Source organism: Chiloscyllium punctatum, chromosome 34, assembly GCF_047496795.1.
Source record: "Chiloscyllium punctatum isolate Juve2018m chromosome 34, sChiPun1.3, whole genome shotgun sequence".
NCBI classification, from domain to species: Eukaryota; Metazoa; Chordata; class Chondrichthyes; order Orectolobiformes; family Hemiscylliidae; genus Chiloscyllium; species Chiloscyllium punctatum.
In genome coordinates, this window is record NC_092772.1 from 38,431,267 (window position 1) to 38,444,631 (window position 13,365).

Here is a 13,365-nt window from a genome sequence, read left to right on the forward strand (position 1 = left end):
ACTGCGATTGGAGGGTCAGAGAGTGAGAGGAAGCCTGTGATTGGAGAGTCTGGGACAGAAGGATGGAATGATTGGAGACTCGGCGATAGAGGGAAGCTGTGATTGGAGGGTCAGTGAGAGCGGGCGGCTGTGATTGTAGGGTCAGTGGGAGAGGGAGCTTGTGATTGGAGGATCAGTGGGAGAGGGAGCCTGTGAATGGAGGATCAGTGGGAGAGGGAGCCTGTGATTGAAGGATCACTGAGAGCAGGCAGCTGTGATTGGAGGATAGTGAGAGAGGGAGGCTGTGATTGGAGGATCAGTGGGAAGGGAGGCTGTGATTGGAGGATAGTGAGAGAGGGAGGCAGTGATTGGAAGATCAGTAATAGAGGGACAGTATGATTGGAGAGTTAGTGAGAGCAGGAGGCTGTGATTGGAGGATCAGTGACCTGGGCTATGATTGGATGGTCACTGACCTCGACGATGATGGGAGGCTCATCGATAGAGGAGACTGCGATTGGAGGGTCAGGGAGTGAGAGGAAGCCGATGATTGGAGAGTCTGGGATGGAAGGATGGTATGATTGGAGACTTGGCAATAGAGGGAGGCTGTGATTGGAGGGTCAGTGTTAGAAGGAGCCTGTGATTGGACGATTTGTGATGGAGAGAAGTTTTGATTGGAGGATCAGTTTGCTGGGCTACGTTTGGAGGGTCAGTGAGAGCGGGAGGATGTGACTGGAGGATAGTGAGAACGGGAGGCAGTGATTGGAGGCTTAGTAAGAGCAGGAGGCTATGATTGGTGAGTCCGTGAGAGCGTGAGGCTGTGATTGGATGCGCGGTGAGAGAGGGAGGCTTCGATTGGAGGATCGGTGTACTGGGCTGTGATTGGAGGATCAGTGATAGCGGGAGCCTGTGATTGGAGGATCACTGAGCTGGGCTGGGGTTGGTGGGTTCCTGGGGAGAGGTACAGCTTTCCTCCGCGATCCGGAAAGTAGCGGCGTTCCCATGAAACCTTTCAGAAGCCGAAATGGCACAAAGTGAAGAATCAGTTCCTTTTCTGGGAAAAGTGAAAATCCTCTTTGGATTTCTTTCAGTGAGTGAAAACAGATACTAATGTAGGTCTTTGTGAAAAGGCAGGTGGGGGAAAGTGAACTTTCCAAAAGCAGGGGATACCTGTAGGATGTTACATTCTGAGCAATGTCTGGGTGAGGGCTGTGAGGCTGAGAGCCAGACCAGGGGCCCAAAAACTCCCTCCCCCAGACACCTACCCTCCTGGAGGGTGTGGGGGGGTGAAACCTGCTCAGGGGGTGAGAGCTGGATTGGGGAAGGGGCCCAGAATCAGGCACATTCCCTGTCAGCGACTCCCTGTCAGGGGATGGTCCAGAGCCAAGTGCTGAGGCCCACGGAGAGTATCAACCCAGGCCCAGGCCCAGGTGAGATTGGGGCTGAAGGATGTTCCCATTCAGCACCAGCCAGTGACCCACCTCTCCCTCTGCATACAGACTGTGGACTGACAACTGGGTCAAAGAGGGAACCCAGTCAGTACTGCATCCTGGTGGACAAGAATGGGCTGAATGGCCTCATCCTGTGCTGTGCTATCCCATCATTCCATTCTCCTGAACAATGGCTCCCTTCAACATCCCAAACCTGGGAGTGAGTTCGACATTGACCCTGAAGCTCAGTGACTGAGGTTGGGAGAGAGCAGTGGACGATGCAGTGTATCTACGTACACAATCTCTGTTGGCCTTTTCCATTCACACAGCGATTCTCCCGACCCGCACACTCCACCTTCTGTAGATGGGCCAGGCAGGAGGCCATGGATGGACTGTAGCATCCGAAACATTGCAGTCCGTTCAGGGTGGTGTTGGCAGGCTCTGAAATCACAAAGGGAAGAAGAGAAGATGCCTTCTCTTTGATTCAAGGGCAAAACCATCCTCCCCTCAAATCGTCACATCCCCTCCCCCTAACACAACTCCCCAAACCTGACGTTCATCACCTCCCCCCCCCCCAGGGTTTTCATGTGGGTCTGAATCCTGACAGACCTCACTGTGATCCTCACCTGCTACTGTCTGGTCATTACATCGGTCTGAGCCACAGAGACGGCTGCTCCGGGAGATAAACACCCTTCCAGTGCTCAACGAAACATCTTCGGAGGGACTCTCACAGCGTTGTTCAATGTGTCTGAGTGTCTCAGTCCCACTGTCTACGGTAAACAGGCTGGAGTTAGAACTTCACCACATCATTTGTTTAGCTTCACTCCGTCTGCAACAATTTCTGTCGATGCCCCACAGAAAGCATCCTATCTGGATGCATCCCAGCTTGGTATGGAGCACAACAAATTACAGAGAGATGTGAACACAGCGCAGTCCATCACACAAAGCAGCCTTCCCCCCGTTATCTCCATCTACACTTCCCACTGCCTCGGGCAAGTAACGAACATCATTAAAGCGCCTTCCCAGCCCGGGAATACTTTCTCCCACCCTCTTCCATCGGGCAGGAGATACAAAGGTTTGAAAACATGTACCAACAGATTCGAGCACAGCTTCTTCCCCGCTGTTATCAGACTAATGACCCAACCGTACCTATGTTAGAGTTGATGTCTCTCTGCATCTTCCCTGTGGCTGGAACACTATATTCTGCATTCTGTTCCATTACCCTGATGTACTTCTGTAAGGTGTGATTTGTCTGGATATCATACAGAACAATACTTTTCACTGTATCTCAGTGCATGTGACAATAATAAACCCAGTATCACAATGAGATATTTTCAGAACCTCACTGTTCTGGAGAATATCACCCTACGCCTCTTCAGGGGCTGGGATGATTGTCAACTCCGGCCCTCCTGCCTCAGAGGTCGGGACACTCCACCTGTCTCACAGCAGTACCCCTGCTCCATGTGGGTTTGCGCTGGGAGGAACTGAAACCAGGAGCCAGAACCTAGTCTCCAGCCGACACGTCTGCAATCAGCCAACAGGGAAAGAAACTTCCCGTCACACTGTCTGGCCCCATTCCCTCCAATCTGGGAAGAGTCGGCTTTCAACAGAAAGGCAGGATTACCGATGATGGTGTGGGATGACACAGTCTGGCAGTTGGTGATGCCAATCAGGCAAGTGTTCTCTCTCAGTGAGCAGGAACCGGAGGAGGCTGAACACGTGAAACATTGAAGAGATCGTCCTGCGAAGGGAGAGATTGCAGAGAATTCAGTGAGACTCGGAGTTTCAGTTTGAGGAGAATTTTCACTCAGGGACCATGACTGTGCTTTCAAATTACACCCCCTCATTCCGATCACAACCTCAAACATTTCACTCACACTGCGAGGGATATTAATGGGTGTGGGGAGTGAAGAGGGAGAGTGAGATTAGACTGGGTGGAATATTAATGGGTGTGGGGAGTGAGGGGAGAGTTGGATTAGACTGGGTGGGATATTAAATGGTGTGGGGAATGAGGGGGAGAGTGGGATTAGACTGGGTGGGATATTAAACGGTGTGGGGAGTGAGGAGGGAGAGTGGGATTAGACTGGGTGGGATATTAAAGGGTGTGGGGAATGAGGGGGAGAGTGGGATTAGACTGGGTGGGATATTAAATGGTGTGGGGAGTGAGGGGGAGAGTTGGATTAGACTGAGTGTGATATTAAACGGTGTGGGGAGTGAGGAGGGAGAGTGGGATTAGACTGGGTGGGATATTAATGGGTGTGGGGAGTGAGGAGGGAGAGTTGGATTAAACTGGGTGGGATATTAAATGGTGTGGGGAATGAGGGGGAGAGTGGGATTCAACTGGGTGGGATATTAATGGGTGTGAGGAGTGAGGGGGAGAGTGGGATAAGACTGAGTGTGATATTAAACGGTGTGGGGAGTGAGAGGGAGAGTGGGATTAGACTGGGTGGGGTATTAAAGGGTGTGGGGAGTGAGAGGGAGAGTGGGATAATACTGAGTGTGATATTAAACTCTGTGGGGAGTGAGGGGGAGAGTGGGATTCGACTGGGTGGGATATTAAAGGGAATGGGGAGTGAGGGGGAGAGTGGGATTAGACTGGGTGGGATATTAAAGGGAGTGGGGAATGAGGGGGTGAGTGGGATGAGACTGGGTGGGATATTAAAGGGTGTGGGGAGTGAGGGGGAGAGTGGGATTAGACTGGGTGGGGTATTAAAGGGTATGGGGAGTGTGGGATTAGACTTGGTGGGATATTAAAGGATGTGGAGAGTGAGGTGGAGAGTGGGATATTAAAGGACATTCGTGAGACTTCGTCTGGAATACTGTGGCCTGTTCTGTTCTCCCTGTTATCGGAAGAATATAATTAAACTGAGAGGGTCCTGAAGAGATTTCCCAGGATGTTCCTTGGAATAGTGGGTTTGAGTTATAAGGAGAGGCTGGATGGGCTGGGAGTTTATTCACTGGAGCGTAGGAGGTTGATGGGTGACCTTATCGACGTTTATAAAGTCATGAGGGGTTCAGATAAGGTGAAAGGCAGGTGGTTTTTTTCCCTCGTGTGGGGGATTTCAAGACTACAATGGATATTTTTAATGTGAGAGGAGAAAGATTTAAAAAGAATGAGGGGTAAGTTTTATCCACAGAGTGTGGTTTGTGTGTGCCATGACCTTCCAGAGGAAGTAGTGAGTGTGGACACAGTTACTCTGTTTTAAAGACATTTGGACAAGTCAGTGAATAAGAAATGTTTGGAGGGATAGGGTCAAACGTAGGCAAGTGGGATGAGCTCGATTTGGGAATATGTTCGGATTGGACGGGTTGGGTCTGTTCCTGTGCTGTCTGACTGTAACTCAGCACCTTGAGGGGCAATCCCAGAGAGTGGGACATCAATGATAGCGTCAGGATCACCCAACCCGATCAGTGACACAAACAGATCATTCCTTACCTGCTGTGATCCCAGCACAGACCAGGACAATGCTGAAGAACACCTTCATGTTTTCCCCTGCAGAGTCGGTGTGTCTGGGATGATGGTGAGCTGTGTCTGTGTTCACAAACTGCTCTCTTTCTGTTCTGAAATCAGAAAACACCATCAGAGATGTTGGACCGAGCCCTCTGCCAGCAGCCACACAGTACAGGCTTTACCCCACCCCATTCCCCTCCCACAGTCTGTGCCGTGTCGGGTCAGGGACAGACAGTGTACCTTATGCTTTAGAAACTCTGTGACCATTCCTGCCTGACCACAAGGGAAAGGATCGACAGCTCATGGACTCCCTGTGACCCTGCTGCAGCTTTCCCAGGAACAGGGTGGGAACGTGCCTTCCAAATACCTCAGGGGCTGGGGGAGAGCACCCTGTACAGGGCACAGGGCTGACCCACTCACACAGCACCAGGGACATGGTTCACCACAGAAGGAGGCCATTCGGCCTTCCCTGCCTGTACCAGCCCGTTACACCTAGTGCCACTACCTCGTGCCAACCTCCTGCTTTCTCCCCACAGCTTTGAACGTTGTGTTATGTTCATTCCCCCCCTAACGATCCAATGGCCCTCTTCCATCGTACCCGCCTCTCCCATATTTCCAGCTGGAACTTTCCGGATCCTAACCGGCCAATGGGCCAAGAGAGCTCTTTTGTGCTTTCTGATTCGATGTTGAAACACTCACTGAGTTAACAAGGCCTCACCTGTCTTGGGGAAATCCCTCCACATTCATTCAATTCCTTACTGAGAAACCTCAGGGACAATCAAAGGCTGAAAGAATGATTTTATCCTTCTTGCATGCAGCAACCCAAATCAGCCCGTCAACAAAGTGAGTTAAACCTCACAACCCGACCTGACTATGGCCTGATTAAGGGTGGAACGAGGCAACAATCCCACCAATGGTGATCCGTCTTTGGAAGGCTCCAGCGTTCCATCCTGATGCCAAGCTGATCTCCGGAGTCCTGCTAAAGGTGTTCGATTCTCGCACAAGATAACATCCTTCGGGCCTTTGAGGTATATGTTGATGATTCTTAAAGTCCCTTTCATCCAAAATATGACTTCATCCTGACATCATGAAGTCATACAGCATGGAAACTGACCCTTCGGTCTAACCCGTCCATGATGACCAGATATCCCAATCTACTCCCTTTTGCCAGCATTTGGCCCATATCCCTCTAAATCCTTCCTGTTCATATACCTATCCAGATGCCTTTTAAATGCTGTAATTGTACCAGCCTCCACCACTTCCTCTGGCAGCTCATTCCAAACACGGACCACCCTCTGTGTGAGGAAGTTGCCCTTTTAGTCCCTTTTAAATCTTTCCCCTTCCCTCCTGAAACCAATGCCCTCGAACTCTGGACTCCCCCACTCCAAGGAAAAAGACCATGTCTATTCACTCTATCCATGCCCCTCACGACTTGATAAACTGAAAGAACCGCAGGTACAGGAGATCAGAAATGAAAACAGAAATTGCTGGAAAAGCTCAGCAGGTCTGACAGTGCCTGTGGAGAGAAATCCAAATGAACATTTTGGATTAAGGGAGCCTTCCTCAGAACTGAGATTTTCCAGCAACGTCTGTCTTTTTTATGATATTACAAACCTCTGTCAGGTCACCCCCTCAGCCTCTGAAACTCCAGGGTACAGTATACCCCAGCTTATTCAGCCTTTCCCTGTCGCGCAAACCCTCCAGTCCCGGTAGCGTCCCCTAAATGTTTACTGAACCCATCCGAGTTTAACAATATCCTTCCTCCAGCAGGGAGACCAGAATTGCACACAATGTTTTAAAAGTGGCCTAACCAATGTCCTGTACAGCCACAACCTGACCTCCCAACTCCTGTACTCAACACACTGACCAATAAAGGACAGCATACCAAGTGCCTTCTTCGCTATCCTCTCTACCTGTGACTCCACTTTCAAGGAGCTTTGAACCTGAACTCCAAGGTGCCCTTGCTCAGGAGCACTCCCAGGGTCCCCCCGTTAAGTCTCGAAGCCCTGCCCTGGTTTGCCTTTCCAAAATGCAGCCCCTCACTTTGATCTGAATGAAACTCCATCCACCGCTCCTCAGCCCTTGAGACTGCAGCTGGCTTCCTCTTCAACAGGAACGGCTCTATTCCTTGTTACCTTTGGCCTTACCTGGCAGTTGGAACACACAGTTTTCCTGCGATTAACTCCTTCAATTCTTCAGCAGGGCAACCCTTGTCTTCTGTGGTGATAAAGCATCCACTTTCTCAAGCAGGTGTCCAAGCAGTTTTGAAAGTGTGACCTCGACTCCCTCCAGTCCAAGAGCTGGCTAATTGTTTTCAGTCTCTGCTCAACAGCACGTGTTTGTTTATTAATACAAGTTTATTAACTGAAGTTTATGGCACAGACCACACCCTTTGTTTCACACTTTATATTTATGACCTTATATCATTAATATTTATTGTCATGACACCACAGAATCATACAGCAGGTAAACAGATCCTTGGGTCCAACACATCCATCCTGCCCAGATATCCGAAACTGACCCAGTCCCACCTGCCAGCACCTGGCCCATGTACCTATTCATATACCCATCCAGATGCCTATTAAATGCTGTAATTGTACCAGCTTCCACCCACTTCCTCTGGCAGCTCATTCCATACACGTACCACCCTCTGTGTGAAAATGTTGTCCCTCAGGTTTAGGGTTCGGTTTAGGGTAAACATTAGGGTTAGGTTTCAGTTCAGGTTTCGGGTTAGGGTTTGGAATAGGGTTAGGTTTTGGGTGAGGGAGAGGGAACGGATTACATTTTGGGTTAAGGTAAGGAATAGGGTTAAGTTTAGGGTTAGTGTTGGGGTTAGGCTCAGCATTAGGGATAAGGTTAGTTTTAGGGTTTGGGTTAGGATTACATTTAAGCTTAGGGATAGATTTATGGTTAAGTTTGGGGTTAAAATTAGTGTTAGATTTAGGGTTAGAGTTAATGTTAGGGTTCACGTTAGGGTTAGGGTTCAGGTTCGAGTTACGGTTAGGGATAAGATTAGGGTTTGAGTTTGGATTAGAGTTTAGGGTTAGGGTTAGAGTTCTGTTTAGGGATAGGGTTTGGGTTAGGGTTCAGCGTTAGGGTTAGCATTCTGTTTAGGGTTTGGGTTAGGATTAGAGTTCAGCGTTAGGGTTAGGGTCAAGATTAGGGTAAGTGTTCAGTTCAGTGATAGGGTTTGGGTCAGGGTTAGGGTTCTGTTTTGGGTTAGGGTTCAGCGTTAGATTTCTGTTTAGGGTTAGGGTTCAGTGTTAGGGTCAGGGTTCAGCGTTAGATTTCTGTTTTGGGTTAGGGTTCAGTGTTAGGGTTCAGGGTAAGGGTTAGCAGTCTGTTTAGGGTTTGGGTTAGGGTTCTGTTTAGGGATAGGGTTTGGGTTAGGGTTCAGCGTTAGGGTTAGTGTTCTGTTTAGGGTTAGAGTTCTGTTTAGGGTTAGGGTTCAGTGTTAGGGTTAGGGTTCAGCGTTAGGGTTTGAGTTCTGTTTAGGGTTAGGGTTCAGCGTTAGGGTTAGGGTTCAGCGTTAGGGTTAGCGTTCTTTTCGGGTTTGGGTTAGGGTTCTGTTTAGGGATTGGGTTTGGTTTAGGGTTAGCGTTCTGTTTAGGGTTTGGGTTAGGGTTCTGTTTAGGGATTGGGTTTGGGTTAGCGTTCTGTTTAGGGATTGGGTTAGGTTTAGCGTTCTGTTTAGGGTTTGGATTAGGGTTCTGTTCAGAGATAGGGTTTGGGTTAGGGTTAGGGTTCAGCGTTACGGTTAGCGTTCTGTTTAGGGTTTGGGTTAGGGTTCAGTGTTAGAGTTAGAGTTCTGTTTAGGGTTAGGGTTCTGTTTTGGGATAGGGTTAAGGTTTGGGTTCAGGATTAGGGTTCTGTTTAAGGATAGGGTTTGGGTTAGGATTAGGATTTAGGGTTAGGGTTCTGTTTAGGGATAGGGTTTGGGTTAGGATTAGGATTTAGGGTTAGGGTTCTGTTTAGGGATAGGGTTTGGGTTAGGATTAGGATTTAGGGTTAGGGTTCTGTTTTGGGATAGGGTTAAGGTTTGGGTTCAGGATTAGGGTTCTGTTTAAGGATAGGGTTTGGGTTAGGATTAGGATTTAGGGTTAGGGTTCTGTTTAGGGATAGGGTTTGGGTTAGGATTAGGATTTAGGGTTAGGGTTCTGTTTAGGGATAGGGTTTGGGTTAGGATTAGGATTTAGGGTTAGGGTTCTGTTTAGGGATAGGGTTTGGGTTATGGTTAGGATTTAGGGTTAGGGTTCTGTTTAGGGATAGGGTTTGGGTTAGGATTAGGATTTAGGGTTAGGGTTCTGTTTAGGGATAGGGTTTGGGTTAGGATTAGGATTTAGGGTTAGGGTTCTGTTTAGGGATAGGGTTTGGGTTAGGATTAGGATTTAGGGTTAGGGTTCTGTTTAGGGATAGGGGTTGGGTTATGGTTAGGATTTAGGGTTAGGGTTCTGTTTAGGGACAGGATTAGGCTCAGAGTTAGGATTTGGGATAGCCTTAGTGTTAGTGTTCGAGTTAGTGTTAGAATTTGTGGTTAGATTTCGGATTACGGTTTGTGTTAATTTTAGATTTTGGGTTCGGGATAGAGTTATTGTTAGGGTGAGGGATAGGTTTCAGGTTTAAGTTAGGATTAAAGTTTGGGTTTAGGTTAAGGTTTGGCCAATTGTTAGGGTTCAGGTTTAGGTTACAGTTTGGGTTAATGTCAGGGTTTGTTTTAGGGTGAGAGTTCAGGTTAGGGTTAGAGTTCGGTGTTCGGGTTAGGGTTCAGGATAGGGGCATGGTTTGGGTTAAACTTAGGGTTTGGGTTTGGGCTAGAGTTAAGGTGAGAGTTAAGGTTCAGGTTAGGGTTAGTGTTAGGGTTAGGATAGGTATAGGGTTAGGGTTACTGTTAGTGTTAGGGTTAGGTTTAGGGTGAGTGTTAGTGATAGGGTTAGTTTTAGGGTTAGTGTTACAGTTAGGGTTAGGGATAGGTATAGGGTTAGGGTTACTGTTAGTGTTAGGGTTAGGTTTAGTGTTAGGGATAGGGTTAGTGTTAGGTTTAGGGTTGGGGTTAGTGTTAGGGTTACGTTTAGGGTTAGTGTTAGAGTTAGGTTTAGGGTTAGGGTTAGTGTTAGTGTTAGAGTTAGGTTTAGGGTTAGGGTTTGGGTCAGTTGCAAACCGAGACAGTGTTTTCCATTTCGATGAGAGTGTTGCTGTTCGATAGGGCATACCTCTTGTGGGGAGTACATTCCCCCATCTTACTGTGTCTGTCCAATGGCCAGCCCCCATTCCTGCACAATCAACCAATCTCCCTGTCTGACACTGCCATGTCTCTCACACCGTGAGATACATGAGCTGAATTAGGTCAAAAGGGCAACTTTTTCACGCCCAGGGTGGTGTGTGTATGGAATGAGCTGTCAGAGGGAGTGGTGGAGGCTGGTACAATGACAGCATTTAAAAGGCATCTGGATGGGTGTATGAATGGGACGGGTTTAGTGGGATATGGGCCAAGTGCTGGCAAATGGGACTAGATTAGGTTCTGCTAACTGGCCAGCATGGATGGGCCGAAGCGCCTGTTTCGGTGCTGTACATCTCTCTGACTCGATGTGGTCTCCCCAGCACCTTCTCCTGCTGCAGTAAGACTTCCATCCTCTTATCCTCAAGGACCTGAACCCTCCGTGAGTGACGGAGTCCTGGGTGGGGATGGGGGGTGTGTGAAGGAGACCTGTTCTGAACAAAATAAACACAACCACAACCACGCAACACCAACCGCCCTCTCACCAAAACGGTCAAGTCACATTTCAGTCCCAGGTAAAACGCCCTCGAGCCTTTCCTGAGGGATTTTCTGAGAGACGGAACAAATAAATTGATCCGAATCCAGCCAACCCAACCCACAAATGGAATCTTATTCTCTCACTCACAAACATTGGACTTTTGACTCCTCTGACAAAGATAGGCACAGATCAGGGAAGAAATAAAACCCAATTGTTGAATGGCCCAGTGCTGAGAAAGGGTTAGCTCAAAGCTCACATTCTGTCATCCCATCAACCTCACACTGGCCACCGCCTTCCATGGACTTTTCTTAGGGTCGGGGGGCAGTAAGAAAATTCCAGCTTTCCCTCTGGATCAATTGTATCTGGAACAAAATGTCTCGAATAATTATCAATCCACACCAATTATGTGTGGCTCAGTGGTGAGCACAGCTGCCTCCCAGCACCAGGAACCCGGGTTCGATTCCACCCTTGGGGTGACTGTCTGTGTGGAGTTTGCACATTCTCCCCGTGTCTGCGTGGGTTTCCTCCGGGAGCTCTGGTTTCCTCCCACAGCTGTGCAGTTTAGGGTGGATTGGCCATGGGAAAGGCAGGGTTACAGGGATAGGAGAGGGTGGGGTGGGTCTGGGCAAGATTCTGTGCAGAGGGTCGATGTGGACTTGATGGACCGAATGGCCTGCTCCCACACTGTATGGATTCTCTGAATGTGTTGTGGATCCAGCCCAGGGACCAGGCAATAATGGGGAAGGTTTATCAGATGACATTGGGCCGAAGGGCCTGTTTCCACACTGTCAGGATTCTATGATGCTAAAAGAAGCTGTCGGAAATAGTGATCATAACGTGGTAGAATTTGGCATTCAGTTTGGGAGGACAGAGGAGTTGGGGAGGAGGGGCAGCAGCCTTGTGGTATTATTGTTGGACTGTAACAGAGATCATTATCCGGGGACCCGGGTTCAAATCCCATCATGGCCGATGGTGGAATTTGAATTCAATAAAAATCAGGAATAAGAGTCTACGATGACCATGAATCGAATGTCAGGGAAACCCATCTGGTTCAGTAAGGTCCTGTCAGGATGGAAATTGCCCTCCTTACCTGGTCTGGGCCTACACGTGACTCCAGACGCACACAGATGCTGTTAACGCTCAACTGCCCCCTGGGCAATTAGGGACAGGCAATAAATGGGCAGCGACCCCCTGACCCAGTGATTGAGGAAAGGAATGAAGGCAGAGCTGTCTGGGGTCAGCTGGAAAGGGAGGTTAGACAGCTACAGGAGCAATGGGAGAGGGCTCCGAACAGAGCTCACAACAAAGACATCTTGCAGTGAAGAATATTGTTCCTCAGGTCCCTTTTAAATCTTTCCCCTGTCACATTAAAAATATGCCCACTTGTTTTTGAAAACCCAACACCCTGGGAAATAAAGACCTTGCCTGTTCACTTTCTCTCTGCCCTTCCAAACCTGCAGAAGGTCACCCCGCAGCCTCCTGTTCTCCAGGGAAAAAGTGGTGTGTGTATGGAATGAGCTGCCAGAGGAAGTGGTGGAGGCTGCTACAATGACCATTTAAAAAACATCTGGATGGCTTCCTGAATAAGAAGGGTTCAGAGGGCTATGGGCCAAGTGCTGGCAGTTGGGACGAGATGAGGTTGGGTTACCTGGTCGGCATGGACGAGTTGGACCAAAGGGTGCTGTCCATCTCGATGACTCTGTGACTAAAAATCTAGAAACGGGTGGAGGTACTGGACACTGGGAAGACTATGAGCCCTGACAACACTCCGGCAAGAGGCAATGTAACCACCTCTCCTTGGACAATCAACCATCCCGGAGCAGCCAAATCCCACACCAGACATGTCCCAGTCACATCATTGAGAGCGATGTTTGTTGGAAAGGTCATGTAGTTCCTGTTTACATTGGAGAGGGTTCTGGGGATGGCTGTATCTATCAGGGTCACAGGGAATGGTTACACTGACATCTCCTGGCGAGGAAGATGCAGAATTGGAAATTTCACTGAAATGAATTTGAATCTGTTACAAAAGGGACTTCACAGTTGTTAAAGAAACATCCCAAATCTGAGGCTCTATCCGAGGGTCAGTGCTGAGGGAGTGCCACACTGTCGGAGGGTCAGTACTGAGGGAGTGCCGCACTGTCGGAGGGTCAGTGCTGAGGGAGTGCCGCACTGTCGGAGGGTCAGTGCTGAGGGAGTGCCACACTGTCAGAGGGTCAGTGCAGAGGGAGTGCCACACTGTCAGAGGGTCAGTACTGAGGGAGTGCTGCTCTGTGGGATGGTCAGTGCTGAGGGAGTGCCTCAATGATTGAGCGTCAGGATCAAGGGAATGCCGCACTAACAGGGGGTCAATCTCTCAAATGCAGAATCGGAAGTGCAACAGTCTTTGTAACTGAATTAACTTTGTGATGGTTCACACATAATTATTGGGTCCTGTCCGACTTTGGCCCCATTACTATTGGTGAGCTCTCGTCACTGTAACTCTCTTCAGGTATATCGTATTGGCACATGTGTTCACTCTCCTTTTGAACCTGGGCCAACGTTAGAGGGTTAGGCCTCGATGGATGTTGCTTAATCAGAACAGCATCTCCTATTCCAGATCAGGCATAATTCAGGTCATACTTCCCAGCTTAGTTCCACAGCTCTCCCCATGTGATCACAATAACTCTTCCAGGTCATTTTGATATTCCCCAGGAAGGAAATTCAATCATTGATCCTAATCTTTGACAATGTCCTCCATGTTTGTCTCCATATTCCC

The 13,365-nt window shown here is 48.9% G+C and overlaps 1 long non-coding RNA gene across 1 annotated transcript; it reads right to left on the reverse strand.

Annotated features, from left to right (window-relative positions):
- Positions 1-1,795: 1,795 nt before the first annotated feature.
- LOC140459007 (uncharacterized) lies at positions 1,796-3,133 on the reverse strand. The gene is made up of 3 exons (XR_011953817.1): positions 3,031-3,133; positions 2,033-2,176; positions 1,796-1,847 (listed from the first exon to the last, which is right to left on the reverse strand). It is a non-coding gene; the product is annotated as an uncharacterized lncRNA (long non-coding RNA).
- Positions 3,134-13,365: the final 10,232 nt, after the last annotated feature.